Source organism: Bombus vancouverensis, chromosome 3, assembly GCF_051014615.1.
Source record: "Bombus vancouverensis nearcticus chromosome 3, iyBomVanc1_principal, whole genome shotgun sequence".
NCBI lineage: Eukaryota > Metazoa > Arthropoda > Insecta > Hymenoptera > Apidae > Bombus > Bombus vancouverensis.
This window is the reverse complement of record NC_134913.1, coordinates 12,984,525-13,001,929: the sequence shown is the minus strand read 5'-3', so window position 1 is coordinate 13,001,929 and position 17,405 is coordinate 12,984,525. Positions and strand designations below refer to the sequence as shown.

The 17,405-nt window shown below is 37.2% G+C and overlaps 1 long non-coding RNA gene across 1 annotated transcript in view; it reads left to right on the top strand.

Moving 5' to 3' along the window:
- The window catches only part of LOC143302456 (uncharacterized), a 39,206-nt gene that overhangs the window by 15,153 nt on the left and 6,648 nt on the right, over positions 1–17,405 (top strand). Inside the window, exon 2 of the long non-coding RNA XR_013057981.1 lies at positions 9,074–9,172. This is a non-coding gene — a long non-coding RNA (uncharacterized LOC143302456). The remainder of the gene's footprint in view (positions 1–9,073; positions 9,173–17,405) is intronic.

Genomic DNA, 17,405 nt, shown 5'->3' with positions numbered 1-17,405 from the left:
TTAGAGGAAACATGTCCGGGTTCAAACAGCCATATTTCATGAGGTGAACTCTCGTAAGAAGAGAGGAGAAACACGTTAAAGATAGGTAAACGTGGCCCTTTACAAGGTTGTGTATTTTCTTCGGACCTTCAGAAAGGATTGTAGCAGCCAACAATGTACGAACGTGGTTAACGGGGAGGGGAGGGAGGAGGAGGGGGGGAAGATTGTTTATGGTACTCATTATATATGAAATTGTATGATTTTGTCAAATTCTTTATACGAGTCCTGATATGGTAGTAAGAATGTGCGACACGTTAGGTACTTAAGACAAATAAATTTGATAATTTCTTTTCCTGAGCTGTCGTGGAACGAATAAGATTGAAAACATGGTACGGATAAAATTTCGAATCGATCTATTCTTTAAAAATTAACTTGCTCGAATATGTTTCCTACATATACTAATTATTTATTCAACAAGTAAAATATTTGTACAAGATTTTAATACTTTTATATTTGCTTCTCTAAATGCTTGTTTGAACCGAAGAAGAAAGGAAAGTAACACAGATATGTGCACCCATGTATTGCAGTATCTAATCTATAATATTATCATTTGATATTTAATTTATTAATATTTGTGTTATTTTACTTCATACAATGAACGATAAAACTTAGCGGATGAAACAAATCATATGTTGCATCTTGTTAGTTGTGTGTAGAAATAGCAAAAATAACGTGTACCAAGCTTTTCCACTGACTATCTCCATTAATTTATATGAAAAAGATTAAGCAACTTTCACAAAATCGAACAAATCTGTATCTGACTTCTTCTTTAAATTTCTCGTTTAACATTTGATCTTTCTACACGAGTCGATTCGTAGGAAATTTTTTAAACCAATTTACGAAATATGTATGTGGCACGCTAAAGAAACACAGCGAGAAGGTGGAAGGCATTAGTTACAGGGTGCGTTTTCGTAGCAAGTTGCTGCGCCCGAGACGCGTAGAAAAATGACGACAGAGTAGAGGCAGGCGAATTTCGGTGAGCTGGACGAGTTCGAGGAACACATGTGCCGTGTTGGTAATGATCATTACCGTGTAATGACCGGACGAATCGATTGGCTTCGATCAGTGCTGCACCTTAGCGGTTCCCAACTTTCTTGCCACATTATTCGATACTTTCGTAGAAACTAGAAACCATCTCTTTCTACAGGTCCTTTAAAAGGTACAATTTCTAGTATACGATCTTAGATCCTACGTAAATTGTAACTGGGTACAGTTCCTGTAAAATAGTCGAAGCAACTTTTAAAATGTTTCCAGACGAAAGTTTACTTTCATTTTCGCAAGACTACGATCAATTATTTCACTTCCGAATGATTATCACGATACATAGAAATATATTAGGAGTTTTGTCTCGAAAATAAAGGTAAGCGAAGTAGAATACGAAAAATAATAGCTTTTTTGAAAGCGTAATTTTTTCCAACATATCACTGCTACTATCGTAACTTATTTATCGGTTCATATATTTATAAGAAAGAAGAAAGGTCGAAGAAAGGAAGAAAGAAAGGTAAAGAAAGGTACATAGAATACAATCTGATTATAAGGAGATTTTTAACTTGAATCCATAAACGTGACTTTATCTTTAGAAATTTATCTTTCCTCTCCTTTGAATGTTATATATTAGCTTGTTCCTTTTATATTAATTTGCTTTATATTATTTTATCGAATATAAAACAAAAAATGTTCTGCTTCTATAATGTTCTATATGTTCCCTTATAAAACGAAAGAAACTTTTGCAACGACATGATATTTCGTCAATCAAATCAAACGCTCTTCGATCGATCTGAAATCGTTTCTATCGTGCACGTTCAATTATTCTATCGTTTACTCGAAAACTATCTTACGATATATATCACGATCGAGCGCATCGTCGTGGGATCAGGTTGAAGAACACTGGCTAAGGGGATGTACGTAACCGGTACGTGCGAAGTTCGCACCTCCGCAAAGAGCGATGCGTTCGCCCTACCGCGCAACACCGCTCGTTAAACGAATTAAGTAGTTACGCTTTGTTTAATCGGGGCCACGGAGGCCTGAATTAAGTTGTTATCGCGAATTAGCTGATTATACCGAGCGCCGCGAGGTGTCGAGTTGATTTGTTGTTGCGAAATATGGCATGAGGTTTGTTTATGCTCGCCACGCCCCATACCCCTTACCGACCTTTCAGCTCGTTTACGGCTGACCTTAAAATAAGCTGCACAGACCGTTCGATCCGGGGATCCATCTCACCGCGGTTCTCTCTTTGCTCTGTTTCCATCTCGATCCTTTCGGCCCACCCCTTTCACTTCGCGAACGAGGGGATGGATAATCATTGTCTATAATGCTATGATAACACTCCGCAACCATGATATATCACTAATGGTAGAAGGCGCTCGGTTAACCGTGCTCTGCCTTTTTCGAGAAACATGATACATTTTTTTTCACCGGGCTAAAACTAATATTGACCGTGGCGCGCTATACTGCACTTTATTTTTCTTAAACAACGGTATCGCCTTTCAATAGGAAATGATCGCCGACGTTCCCCGTTAAGTTTTAGAAGGTAGTTGTTTGCGTTGTTTGGTAATAAAATTGAGGTGTTGGTTATTCATGTGAAAATTGTCTTCGCGAGTTGCTAAACCATACCGTTCGTGGGTCAATTTTTTTCTCCGTTTATCAACGAGGACAATTAAGTTTTGTATAATGGGCAAACGATGACGGTGTAGATGAATGTATAATTTGTATTTAAATATTGTAGGATATAGGATGTAAGTAGAGTAAAATAGGTAGGTATTTTAGAATGTAAAGTATCGTAACTCTTGAGTTCCAGTTTGTAAATACGAATGGTTAAAATAATCGGTCACAGGCATGCGCATCGAGTGGTTAAAAAGTATTTTACTTTCTACTATCCACTGTCATATTAAAATATTCCCTTCTAATCATGAAACGACATTAAGCTAAAAATATCAACAAAAATATATTTATCAAACTTTTCTCCTTGCACGTTTGTAATTTTTCTAAAATTTGTTTATGTATCATATAATATATATGTTAATTCAACCCGATGGGCTAGGAATTGGACTGGTTCCTACATTGTTTATAAACATAAAACAAAACTAAAACTACACGTACAGACAGTGTCAATAACGTAAAAGTATATCAATTCTAAAAAATATATCAAACATATCCTCTTCCTCTTTATCTCCAAGTATTTTACATAAACATTCTCCTCGTTACGCTTCATTCAGTCGTTCGTTCCTCCATTGGATATCGACAAACGTTCGATGATCGTCGTATAATTTGACAAAGCACAGAAGGCTCATTAATTTCCTAATTAATCAGGCAATTTATATTCTAAAAATCTTGACTCGCAGCACTGCGATTCCCGGGTCGCCAATTAATCGCAGCACGGCGAGTCAGAGATAAAAAAAAAAAAACGAACGACAACAGCACGGAATGCGTACTGGAATGCCGCGTTAAGGAAACCAGGAGAGAGGAAGTAGAGGGAAGGTCATCGACGTGTCGTGTTGAAGAGCGGTAAAAGGGTTCTTGGCCATTTTCCACGAAAATTATAGCCATCTATGCGCGTAATCCCCTTTATAGCCGCGTTGCATCAAATTATAACTGCGACGGCGCGCGCTTCCAGCGTCGTCTTTTCTCTGCTTTCCTTTTCTTCCTTCCTCTTCGTCGTCGCTGTTAGGCTTTCTTCTCTTCTCGACCGTGTCCGTCGTTTTCTGCTTTTTTCCACTGCTCGTAGGTACGCGTCCTCGAAGCCTCGTAAAACGGCACATTCCGCCAATCATCGCGGCACATCGACCAGACATGTAACCCCTCGACCCTGAGTCGCGACCTAGCTTAACTTAACCCCTAATTCCGCCACTCGATCCACGTGGACACAACGATAAATCGATAAGTCATCGCTATCGGCATACACGCGGACAAAATGTTCGCGCGCCCGCTTCCTACGCTATACGTGGACACTTGTGTGTAATAACGCGTCCTGTGACTTTGGCGCGTTGTCGTCGAGATCGAATTTTCGATGGTGAAAACCGTACTCTGGGGATGACGTTTAAGTTTCTTAAGATTCACGTGTTAGGTATTTGACATTCTGATTTTGAGATGAAAATTAGTGAAAAGCGAAGAAGTTCAATTTATTTTAATCGTTCTTTCATTATTAATGCTCGCACGGGTTATTAATTGCGTAGAAGAATGAAAATTTATAGATTGTCGTATACTTTAGATTTCGCAGCACGATTTTGACTGTGTTCGATACGTTAATCTACGTGAGATCAACTCGAACTTTGTAAGTTCAATTTATCCCGTGACAGTGAAATCAACACAGTGGTAGAAAGTGAAATTTTTCCTTCCTTATTTCTCGACTTTTATCCTAACGATTAAGTTTCGGTCGCGTTATTTATTCAAACGAGGTTTCCTTTCCTTTCGAGTATCAATTTTATACAAATCGAGTTCTACGTAAGTCTCAGAAAAATAATTCACCCAGCTAATATATCTTTACAGTTACCTCCATTAATTAAGTTTGGTTTTTAGCGCGTTTATCGTAATAAGTTTGTTTCGCGAGGAGACGTTAATAGTTGCGATAAAAGTCCTTTCTTGGGATAAAAAGTTTATTACATATACCTAACTTGCTGAGAATTTTTAAGTATTTATACCTTTGCCAAGAATATTTATTGGAATAATATACTTTCTTATCTACGTTCATAACTTTCATTGAAAATTTCATGCACTTTGTATCGTCAAAAAATATGTACAGAATTTCGATGAAGCTTCAAATTTATCTCACGCCATAAAGTTGCTAACCTTTTATCGCTTTGGAACTGTTTTATCGATATTTTAATCCGCAAATTTTACTCGTAGTTGAAAAACCTTCGCTCCTTTCCACATATATCATTCTGTTCAGGCTGAACGGTTTATTGGTGTATTTAAACTTCAGCTTTCGATTTAACGTAAAATCCGTTCCAAGATCTCGCGTAGCCGAGCGATTGAATGTTTAAACGTTTTAAAGCAGGTGCCTATATTTTATAGCTGCATAGAGGCACGTGTAGTTAAATTGCTGCTATTATCATGGAGATCAAACGATGGATGGATGATTGAAGATATACGAGATTTGTGCGAACTCTCGTACACCGTGCACCGATCCACACTGAACGATCGATTGCTTTTTTAAGATCACTCGGTGTTAAGGACCGCGTGCGAACAATTGTGAGAGCTAATTAAAGGTAGTTGCACAGAGCATGGGTACGTTATAATCAACCTAGTAAATTAATTTTTGATATCAGACGAGATATGCGATTTTAAAAGAGTACACGCTTGGGATGTGTTATAATTGCTATTAACGATCAATAAAAAATCGAGGAAATTTGATTTCGCAGACAAAAGTAGTAGCAATTTCATTCAGATAGGATTTTACATATTAGTTATTTTTATTGTTATTATATTCAGTACTTGATGTGTTGTAATATTCAAATAATACCAGGTATAACATTATTATAATATAGAAATATATTTCTCGAAGAAACTGCTGAAATGAAATTATTTAGCTGCTCCAGAAGATCTTTAGGAAAGATATCGACTATTTTGCATATTATACTCGTATATAAAATCCGACTAAAAATACGTTTAATCTGCGTATCGTTAGAAGAATCGTATGCCGAAAATAAAATAAATTAAGTTCGAAATTACTTTACACTACCATTCAGAAAAATATATTTTTAGAAATATCGAGTCTGTTATCAATAGATCGTGGATCGAAGACCGTAACAAATTCTTACGAGAACATTTTTATTTCTTGCTTTATAGCATTCCATTGCATCCACTATACTAGTTAATCATGATTAAAACTGACCGACGAATAATGGTGTTTCGATATAAATATTTCTACTCGTTGCTCGTTACATCGTTACGAGCTGAAATGTTGAACCGTAATAAAAATGTCTTTGACCCACCCTCTCGCATCTCTCGAAAACGTTCCTGGACGTTCCTCAACTCGGAATCCCGGGGATAGAAAAAGCCGCGATGGCACCGGGAGGACGTGCCAACCTGTAATTGTTCTCCGATGTAATTGCCCCCTCGGCTTCTCCAGTTCGTGCTGGAGGACCTGGAAGTCCGTGCCTCCGTCTCTCTTTGCCCTGGCAGAATTCTTAGGAGCCGATTTCGAAACAGGACGTTTATTGCGAGTCGTTTCACCATTGTGGAATCGAGTATTGTTGTTTAACGTCAATTATCTCCTGCCCGCGGAAGCGCGGTTAACAACGAAATTCTTCGTTTTCAACGTTTAACAAGATCATTCTCGCCCCTTTTCGTTACTTTGTGGTATGTTCTTGGTCAGCTGTTAACTCAACAAACTCGAGTCGCTAAACACGCAATTTTTGTACAACGCGTATATATGTAATTCATTCCATTGTAATACGTCTTTTCGTTATTTACCGAAGATTAATGCTTAACGTGATATTTTTGGAAACTCTGCGAACACTTTGACAGCTGTGAAGAAGTTTGAAATACTTTTTTTGGATCTCTCGTACACACGAAATAAGAGAATAGACTGGAGTCACTGAAGATGTAGCTTCCATCATGTTAGGTCGAAGATTATTCTTGATACAAAATGTTTTAAAGTTATCTTACGAATGATTGGTTTCTCGATATTTTACAATTGATAATTAAGCGTTAATTAATTTCTTCGATGGATGATAATATATCTTCTGTGATTTCTTAACCGACAAGTATAAATCGACTTTTCATCATTTTCTCCAATAAAGATGTAAATCAGTAACTTTCCAGTCGTGTACGAATACAAGTCTATAATTGATATTTTTCATAGAAATATTCTAGTTGATTAAATTTTTGTAGGTGAAACAGAGAGTATAGGTGTGTAGAATTTTGTGTTCTTTCTTTCGTGTTGGCCGAGTTATATAGTTTGATTACTATTGCAAGAAAAATGAAACAATATCGACGTAGTAAAAAATTGATCGAAAATAGGATTGTTTTATCTTCCTAAATGCGTCCCTCTATTACGTTGTAAGCTATCATTATATATTTAACGAGTATTATTTAAACGCTATCGGTGAATCTACGTAAGAGATACGCTAGCGTTACTCTATACTTTCTAAAGTGTTATGGCCTGCGATTTATCAACATTTTAATATTTCTGAAATTCATATACTCTTACAAACATGCTTTTATAAGATTATGTTGCTCTTGAAAGCAATACTTGTATGCCACGAGATCAAAATGAAATAAATGTAAAGTTGCGTTCGATAATAGCGATCAGATGAAAAGTGAAAGGTATAAGTTCAAACACGTTAAAACCTTCCGCAGTTAAATCTTCTTTTATAAAGACAAATTTACATATAACAAAACACGAATGTTATATATATACACGAATAGGTAATTCTATTCTAAAAAATAATTAGCAGAACATTTTTGCTTTTCTTTTATTTATATTAACATTTTTATACACGTTCGTAAAATTAGAGAAACATAAAGTATATGTTTGTCACTTTTACTATGTTACTATTATTGTATTACTAAAAATATTGCATCCGTGAAGTATCTTTTAATCCTGTATTAATAAATAATGAATTATATTGTTCCTGTCACTGTCTTGAACACTTGAAATCACGTAAATCCATACTAATTAAGTTCAACTAATTTCAATAGCACATCGGTTAATATACAAACTTACGGAACATTGTGAATTCGTCATTCAGTTCCAAAAGTCTGCGATCAATTTCATACGAAGATACTTCTCGGCACCGAGCGCGAGAAAAGTGGAAAAATCAAGATCCAGCTTATCACATTAGGTTTACCATATTCAAAAGATTCTTTCGTTTTACAAGGAAATCTTGTTCTATTACTATAAAATGGATCATACTATAATTCAATAAAATAAGAAATGTCGTGCATCTATTATTTCCCCATAAAACGAAAGGCGTTCCTGGGACGATCTAATACACGTGGTATTCGAACATCAAAGAACGTGGATGGAGAGAAACCACGAGAGTTACGAAAGCGGTGGTGAGAAATGACGTCGCGAATGACCCGTTTGGTCGAACGTGGTAAGAAGGATCGTCCGTATCGGGGGATCGTCGATCGTGGGTCCGGAATCGGACGGAAGACGAAGTGTCACGTCCACGGATGAGCGACAACGACACGCACCGGCCGGCAAAATGACGAAACCGAGCAAAACGTAGGAGGCGTTAGACGTCGAGGAACGAGAAAGCCCTGGAAGGCTGGTTGAACGAAGAAATCTCGAGATCGAGATAGAAAGAGCGAAGGAAAGGGGGCGAGAAAGGATTAAGAATAAAAGGAAACGGAGAAAGAGTAGGAGGTACAGAGTAGGGTGGATGGAAGGAGAGGAAACAGAGGTGGTTGAAGATCGGGAGAAAACTGACGACGAGGGAGTAGAAGAGGATCGAAGTAGTAGGGGCCGAGGCCTGAATCGAGAGAACAGTTCGATACGTTTATGGAGAGGTTCGAAGTCGAGGAATAAGGGCCGGGAACATAATTATCCGCCAAGTCAAGGAACCCAAAGGCCGCAGATAGAGAGAAACGCGACGCAGCGCGGAGAGAGGAAAGAGTAAAAGAGAGAGGGCCGCGTGTGACAGAGAGGGCAGAGGGGGAGAAAGAAAGGGATAAGGAGTCGCAAAGAGAATCTTATTCTTTGGTGCGGCTGGAATCCGAAATGTTCGGAGGGCGCATTATCTTCTTGCCGCGGCCAGTCAGCGCCACTCGCGGATTCCATGATACGACGGTGTACACCTATACACCATTTGGCCATACGCTTATGTTACCTGCCGTTACAAGCGTGTTACATTTAAGGAATTAAATTGGACTAGTAGATCAGGTGCTTCGCCAGATACCAGCCTCAAACTCTATTTTTTCACAGCTTCTCTTCAAGTTCGTTACAAAAGTACGCGATTAATGTTCAGTTGTTAGTAACAAAATTGACGAATCTCACAAGTTCGTTCATCGCCAGAAGACGATAGAAATAATCATAAATTCTAAGATAGATTTCAAAGACAGTACATTACCATTTTTCTTTATCTTTCAGGTTTTGAATTTGATCAACTTCTGAACGGCTCATTTATGCAGATTATATGCAGATTACTCGGAGATACGTGTTCCGTTACGTGGAATCTTGCTGCGATTGGTAAGCAAAGATTAACGAATATAGTTCATTTTGTGTATGAAGAATATAGATATACGGGCATTTTCTGCCCGTAACTCCAATCAGCGTCAGTACAGTTTCATAAGGCAGCCTAAAGTTACTACAATTATCTCCAATAAGACACTTTTGCAAGGTTTAAATCCCTAACTCTGAGAATAATCAATTTGCATGATAGATCAAGAGAATAGAACCTTGCACGAAAATACTTTCCTAATTCGGACGGGGAAAAAGAAGAAAGAAATCCGTAATTAGAGAAAGGAAAGCGCAGAAAATGGCGTTTCATCGCGGAGATGGCAAGAAACGCGAGTTATAAACCGTGTCAGGTTGGCATCACGGCATATTCCAGGGTACATAGCCACTGACTTTTTGCCGCCCCCCACGGCAAGGTGAGAAATTGAAAAGTGGCTGTCCGCTGGGTAATTAAGATTTCGGCTCTTTGTACGAGAGATCCTTCGATCCTTGCTCCCCGTCGATTTCGTGCGATCTTTTAGAAACATTGAAGATTACCTCTCCAAAGGTCCCGGTGTAGAAGATCAGGATCGACGTGCCGTATAATGACGCGTTATTATCCGCAGTGTATTCGCTTTAACGTGTAAATTGCTCACGTTTCCACGGCGTAGATTCTATCGAAGAAATTTCGAATGAGTAGAAGAGCTGTAGAGATAATATATGGTCTTCCTTTTTCGAAGGGATTTAATTAAAATTTGGAGTGGAATGGACGAAGCTAGAGGCTAGTCGGTTTATTTAAGGAAAATGATTTATTTGAAAGCGATATAACGATGCACACTGCCGGCCATAAATATTAGAACATACTTACCTTGAAACACTTTTATTCTCTTAGCGAAGATGAAATCTCCGATGTGTAATTACTGTACCGTACAAAAGTTCGAAACACCTTTTGCTTCCTGGAGGAAATAAACATTTCCGTACACTTTTCCGAGAACAGATGACTAATATAATTATAAGCGTCGTTTCTAATTAATATATAATTAATATACTTATTAATTAATATAATTAATTACGTGCCAATACTACAAAATGGTATCACATCATAAAGCAAATTACTACATCGTAAATCGAATATTTATTTGCTTAAGGAAAACGTTGTTTCCTGTGAAATTCTAACACGCTGTAAACTTTCGAACGGGAGACGTTAACGCTATGTCATGGTATTATAACTCAAAGAGTAACGCGTTGAAAAGAGCGCAACTTCTTCTTCGCAACGCGGCCAACGACGATCAGCATCGAAAATACGAAAAATTCCGCATCTGTTGGATAATGTGTTAATTTAAATGGAACGAGAGCCCGGGTGAAAAAAATGAAGTCGGGGCCGGATAGAGTCACCAGTTGACCCGGTGAACGAATCCGAAGAAAAGATATCGCGGGAAGAGTGCCGATTCCGTAGTGGTAACGAGTCGAGATGGCCGAGAACATCGGCGGTGCCACTTCAAAGCGGGAATCCCGCGCAATCAGATTCTCTTGCCCTCCCTGCTCGCTTGAAAAACCGAGCGAGGGGCTACCATCTCTTCGTCTCTTCCTTCCTCTGTCCTCTCTTTGGGCTGGCTGTTCGCGAGGATACCCGAAGGCAGCCACATCGAGTAACGATCATCTAGCGACCGTACGGCAATCTTCAGGATGTACAATTTCTGTTAACGCTACCGTATTTCCATTATTTTCATGTGTTATCGGTAATGGCCGACGGTTATGTCGATTGAAAGACCAGTGTCATTAGAAGATTTCTGTATGCAGTGAGTCACACGATTATTCGATCCCCTGCTTACCGATTTTGAATTTCTTGACAACGATCGATTCATATTTCCGTATTATACGAGCTCCAAAATTCTTATCGGTGAGGGTGTATGTTCAATTGACTAAGCTTAACAATTCCAACACACGCAGGTTTACGAAAGTATTCGAACGTTTGCAACCTTTTACGAGAACATTGTGTGTGTCATAGCGAAGCGTTTTAAAGTTTCATTATCAATGACACGAGATCCGATCGTTACGAACATATTCGTAAGGTTGGCAACAAATGTGCAGATATTACAAGTATAAACTATGAGATAGTACAAGTATATACATGTCTTGTAGAGATCACAAAAGTGTTTAAACAGTTAATTATCCATTCTATCAATGAATCTGAATATTCAGTGGGACCATTGTTAATGTTCATTACGCGCTTACGATAGATTCTATAAATTCGAATATTACAGACTCGATTCGAACGGTTCGAAACAACTGTATCTCGCTTTCCATAGTTCTCGAGATAATTTTACCTGAGAAAATTGAAACGAGACAACTTGCATAAAACGTATTACGATAGCAAAATATAAATAAAGAAGAAAGGTAAATTTAAGAATGTTCTGATAGACTTTTCACCATCGAAGTGGAAAAGGGAAAATGTGAAGAATATTCGACGAGCTGTGAGTTATTAGCCGGATAGCGAGTTCGCGAATACGCCGAATTAGATCCGTGAGAAAACGAAGGACGTTAAAATACGAATTTACGACGTGGATGCATAAACGCATTCGATTATATAGACGTAATTACTCATATATTATACGGTGTAATAACTCGCAACTGTCTTCGGGAATATTCTCTTAGATGTATAACCGAGGTGAAATCGCACTAATCGAGAAGAAATCGTACTCGAGTCGCGATATCATTAGTGACATTGTTGCTTACTTACGATTAGACGAGTCGGTGATAAAAATGAAAATACAAAGACAATGAACAATACATGACAATGCGCAATGACACGAATCCTATAAAATTGGTAGTAATTAAAAAAAAATCGATTTTAAGACGTGTTTTGATTTTTCATACACTTTCGATAATCTGACAAGGTGTCGTGTGTAAAGAAAAATTAGTTGAATTAATTATTTGATGAACAAATTATAGAAAGGTTTTCAAAAATGTTGTGAATACTACGAGAAACGCTCTGTACGTAAGTCATGTTGTGCCGTTAGAAATCAACGAACGAAAGTTCGTGGCTGTTCAACGGATTGTCCTGTCCGCAAAAGTTCGAGACGTGCGGAGAAAAGTCGCAGTAAATCTGATACGGCTATAAACGATGATACGAGCACCGCGAGGTATACGCGTGAAAATAGACGTCGGGAGTACGCTTGTTGTACCTATCTATAAATTCATTTTAAATCTTTGGGATTTATATGCCGAGTGCCTTTCCGAGGGCACGCTCGTACCGTGAAAGATTTCGACCGACCGTTTCAGATGACAGCGCAGATTAATCGTGCGATTAAACAACAGACCCCATGCTCGCCGAGTAAGGAGTCCCGTTCCTATCCTACAGTTTTGTTATCCGAATTACGCGAAGTCGATTTTGTCAGGGATTTGTCAGAAATTGATTGGATGGAAGGCGAAATTTCAACCAATTTTTCTCGCCATGCTCCCATTTTCTAATTTGCCGTTCACATCAACAGTTATTGTTGTATACACGATCTTTAAACAGACGGTAACTCTGTCGAAATTTTAAGTTGAGTTTTATCATTTTTGGTAAAGACTGATATGTTTAAAAGATTTTAACAGTTGCGATGTTTTGCAAAATTTGTTAAGTTATCGTTTACTAGGAGAGTCTATCGCATCTCGTATGAGAACATTGTCAGGATTTTTACAAACGACTGAAACCAAATTGCAATTCCTGTCTATCACAGAATGAAGCATAATCGCTAAATTTTCAAATCATCTTTTTCAATTTCGTTTCTGAGTGGCTTGGTGTCTGCCAGTACATTTATGTATATGACATTTTCGAAATGAATTACTCTTTTTATTGGAATGATAACGATAAAAACATAATTGGTAAATACGATGCTTAATATTGCGTTGATCGCAGTAAAATGGATATTTTTTTGGCATATGTTAAGAGAGATTGGTAATTTTTATGTAGGACCGTTATAAGAATTTAGGGAACAGCAATCTAAGTAGTTAGAGCTATGGAGGACTTTTTTCTATAATTATTTAAACATAGCACTTTACTTAATTTGTTCTAAAGAGGTAATATTAAATTATAATAATGCGTACAGTCATCAAAGGAACATATTTTGCACTCAAATTACTTTTAACACCTTCGGTTCTATTGAAACTAAAGGCAACTTATAAGGACTAAACCTATAGCTGATTGCCTCAGGCTTCTCTCATTAGCCCATTAAGGGGACTAACGTTACGTTAATGCAACGTATTTCCTTTACAAATTTTTTCACTCAATTTACATTATTGAATTTTGTTTTTTAACGCCGTGGTGATGAAAGGGAATTTTAAGAAATTCCTTAATATTTCTTTTATCGCTGTTCTTTCTTGCGCATAGATCCTAACAACGTTATGAAATTTAAACATGTCGAAGAAGGTCTTTGTTGCACTGTAATAAACAATTTATTTCTAAATCATAGATATTATTTCGTGTCCTGGATTTATGCAACGAACTTCTGGAAAATATTTATTATTCTAATATATTTTATATTCATCAAGCTACAACCACTTTTACGTATTACTTAGCTGCTAGAATTTGCACAGATTAAAAAACATATACGAATCAGAAAAAATGTTTTAAAATCTCACATTTATAATTAGACTATGGGTTGTTTATGCAAACTTACATTTTTATGAACACAACTATTGACACGAAATCTACAGAAATATTTGTTTCATTCCCTAAATATTCTAAGTGACTTTCGTATAGATGACGAGATCACGAATGTTATTAAATCGATAGTTATAATTTTTTGTACATAAAATTGTCTGTCTCTGGACGAGTTCAACGATCCAAAAATCAATAGTATTTGATCTCATCGAAATAGAAAAACGAAGATGTATGTATAATTGATACAAGCAATCGTATATTCGTGATCCAAATAACGTTACACGATTGTGTTCTACCGTCGCATCTCTAAAGTCGTCAAAGCGTTAAGAATAATTGCATCGATCGGTCCTCACGAATGGTGATACCAAAACAGTTAAAGATACTATCTAATAACAGATATTGCAGAATCACGCGTGTACCTACACGTCATAACGTATATAGGATCGAAAGATATCCTTCGTTATCTCGCGACTGGTACAACACGGAGATCTTTTCTAGCGATATGATAGTTACTTGCCGTAATTGGTCGAGGTCTTGTTTCTCGATGATTCTCACCGATCTCTCTCTTCAGCGCGAGTTTCGTTTCGTTGCCTTTCCTCGTGGCAGATTGCATCGCACGTCCGCCACGATTTAACTTAAACGCCGCTCGAGACAAAGTGCAAACGTTGGATAGAATTACATTAGTATGCTCGATGGTTCGTCTCGCTTCACGATGGTGCCTTTCCGATTGCGACGTTTTTCGTGTAACGGTTGTCTGTCTGTCGTCAAGTTATACGCGCGTTATTTTTGTCAATAAACCTGTTGCACCGGGGCCGATTTTACAGTTGGCTCCATCACGTTCTTTGACTTACTCGATCGGTACACCTTTTATCAGATTGCGAATATATATGCAAATTCGTATTTTTACAATCGTATCGTATAATTAGAGAGACAGCATACTCAGCGAGAAAATTGTTTTACCTACTAGATATTATGGTATTATAGATATTAGAAGATAGTATGTTTTAAGTATTTTGTATGTTTTTGTATAGCATATGGATTCTGCGAATTTTTGCAAAATATTCAAACTATAGTAACTGTGTAATATTTAGTAGATGCGACAAAGATCCGTTTACGATTTCTCCGATTGTCTTTAGACAAACGCGAATTTTTTTTTTAAACTTTTAAAAGCATATTGTTTTTTAAAACTTGTTTAGTTATCTTCTCTCTAAACATTAAACGCGTGGTTCGGAAGAACACCATATTACGAGTTAAAAATTAATTTAAGCGTATCGTAGTAATCCTGTTACGCAAATTATAAGCAATACAATTATTATCTTCGTATCCTTCTTATTCGTAATTTTACAATTAAAATACATCGTGTCGAAAATAAGCAAGCGATCAGATATCTTTGAACGTTGCGTATACGTTTCAGATGCGAAACTCGCTCGACACGTTTGATCGATAGACTAGGCGTCAACTTTTAACTGTAAGTTGTCACGTTGTTACCGCCGGATTGTTAATTGTCTGTCAGTGATTACGTGTTTCGTAATTTAGACGATTATCAGGAGAAGGGACGGTTTCCGTGTCGGGTATAAATTATACTGTACGTTCTATGTACGTGGCTGGAATTGGCTGTGGTTGACCAGTCGGTAGCGTATTTCGACGTTTAACGGTGCTTCTCTATAGCGATTCTCTATGGAAATTCTAAATGTTGAAGTTTTTAAATCGCCGATGAATAATGTCTTACCAGTTGATCGATCACCGATCATAAAAATGAATAGTAGTACATTGGCGATTGTCATTACGAAATACGACACTTTTCCAGTATATTTGACGGATAAACTGATTTATATGAATCGTTTGTTGTATATTTGAAAACGTGTCTTTTGCTCGCTGCATAATCTGGCTGTTAGTAATTTATGTATCGAATATTTCTACATAATTTTCGTCAAGAACCGATATTTTTTGTAATTGACGTGTACAGTACAATTGTTTTAACCCGTTCACCTGCGACTACGGGCATAGCCCGTAGTACGATGATCGGACCAAATGTAAATATTACGGGCATAGCTCGTAGTAGATGATCGGACCAAACGTAAATTCTCGAACGTAAATCGTAGGCTAAGGGGTTAAGCTTCTCTTAGGTCGTGCAACACACAATTGAATGTTGCAATCTTAGGGGGTTAAATGGAAGAGTTTGAATCATTTTATAGGGAGGATTAGGAAAAGGAGGAGGGCGAATAGTATTAAACAGAACGCTTGTTATCTATAAACAATGAATTAACGATCTGTTTTAAGAAAACTACCGGTTAGAGGTACAGGCTAATCGTTTATTTCTAAAAACGTGTCGTGGCCATGTATAATCTTTGTTATAAATTTGGTTTGTATTTACATACTTTATGTATCTCACTACTTAGTTTTTTAGGCATTAAATCATTTGTAATGTAACAATTTTAGTTATGTGTTATATTAGTTGAGTCTCTTTTAACGAGCTCAACAGATATCGTTGATAAAAATTTCACATTCTACGCATAATTTAATATTTTCAGCAATTCTTTGGACAGGAAATACTTTAAATTATAAGCTAAGTAAATATCTATACTAAATAACAGCTTAAGAAAATGATCGGTATTGATCGTTCAAGCTCAATACCTCGTCGATCGATTGAATATGATTTAAGAAAGGAAGTACTTTATTAACATAATCGTTAATTTTGATAGTTGGTATGTTCGCTACGGTGATCTCCCTGTGAAAAAATACGCTAATGCGTAATTATATAATTATCGACATCTTTGATACAAGAATTCTTCGACGTAAGATATCTTTTACAATGAGAAATATTAAATATAACGTTCAAAAATAAAAGACAATTTTAATGTAGTTAATGATTTAACGCAGTAGCGAAATTATCGACGATAACCACGTCCCTGATTCACTGAAACATGTATTGCTTTACACTAAATATGTAGCTACAAATAGACGCGAAGTTTAGAAATCTTGCAATTTTCTTACGTAACATCGTTTTAATCTAGCGATATCCACGCGGTACAGGTACAAATAAAACCGCAACTACCGTAAAATATTATAAAATGTGCTACTCGATAATTTAATAACACGGCTAGTTCAACAACCTTGTATCATCGCGATGCTTGCTTATAACGTCTATCATTAAAATCATGCAACAGCTTGGCTTTTTACCGTTACCGGTGTTGGATAAAAAATCATCGGAGCCAAGGTGATATTACGTGTTGCCACGATACGTATAAAATACCTAATTTTGCATCGAAATTGCCAGATGCGAATCAACGTTGCGTCGTCAATATCGCGCACAATACAGTTACTCTAATATGGGGGTAATTATTCAAGCCGCAAAAAGCCGCGTGTCAATGTTTGACAAATAGGGGAGTTAAAGTTGGCGAAGATCGCCATTTCCTCGTTCTTTTTCATGCTGGTAGCGATGTCGCAAGTAGCAACGAAAACGGGCACCGTGATTAGAATTGACGACGAAGAAGATGACACGTACACTACCGTTCAGAAATATCAAGTTATTTGAAAAATTTGTATCATCTTCGAACGATCCCAAGTCTGTTTCGTGTTCCAGCGGTATGAAAGATCAAGAAATTATTTAACGCGAGTATT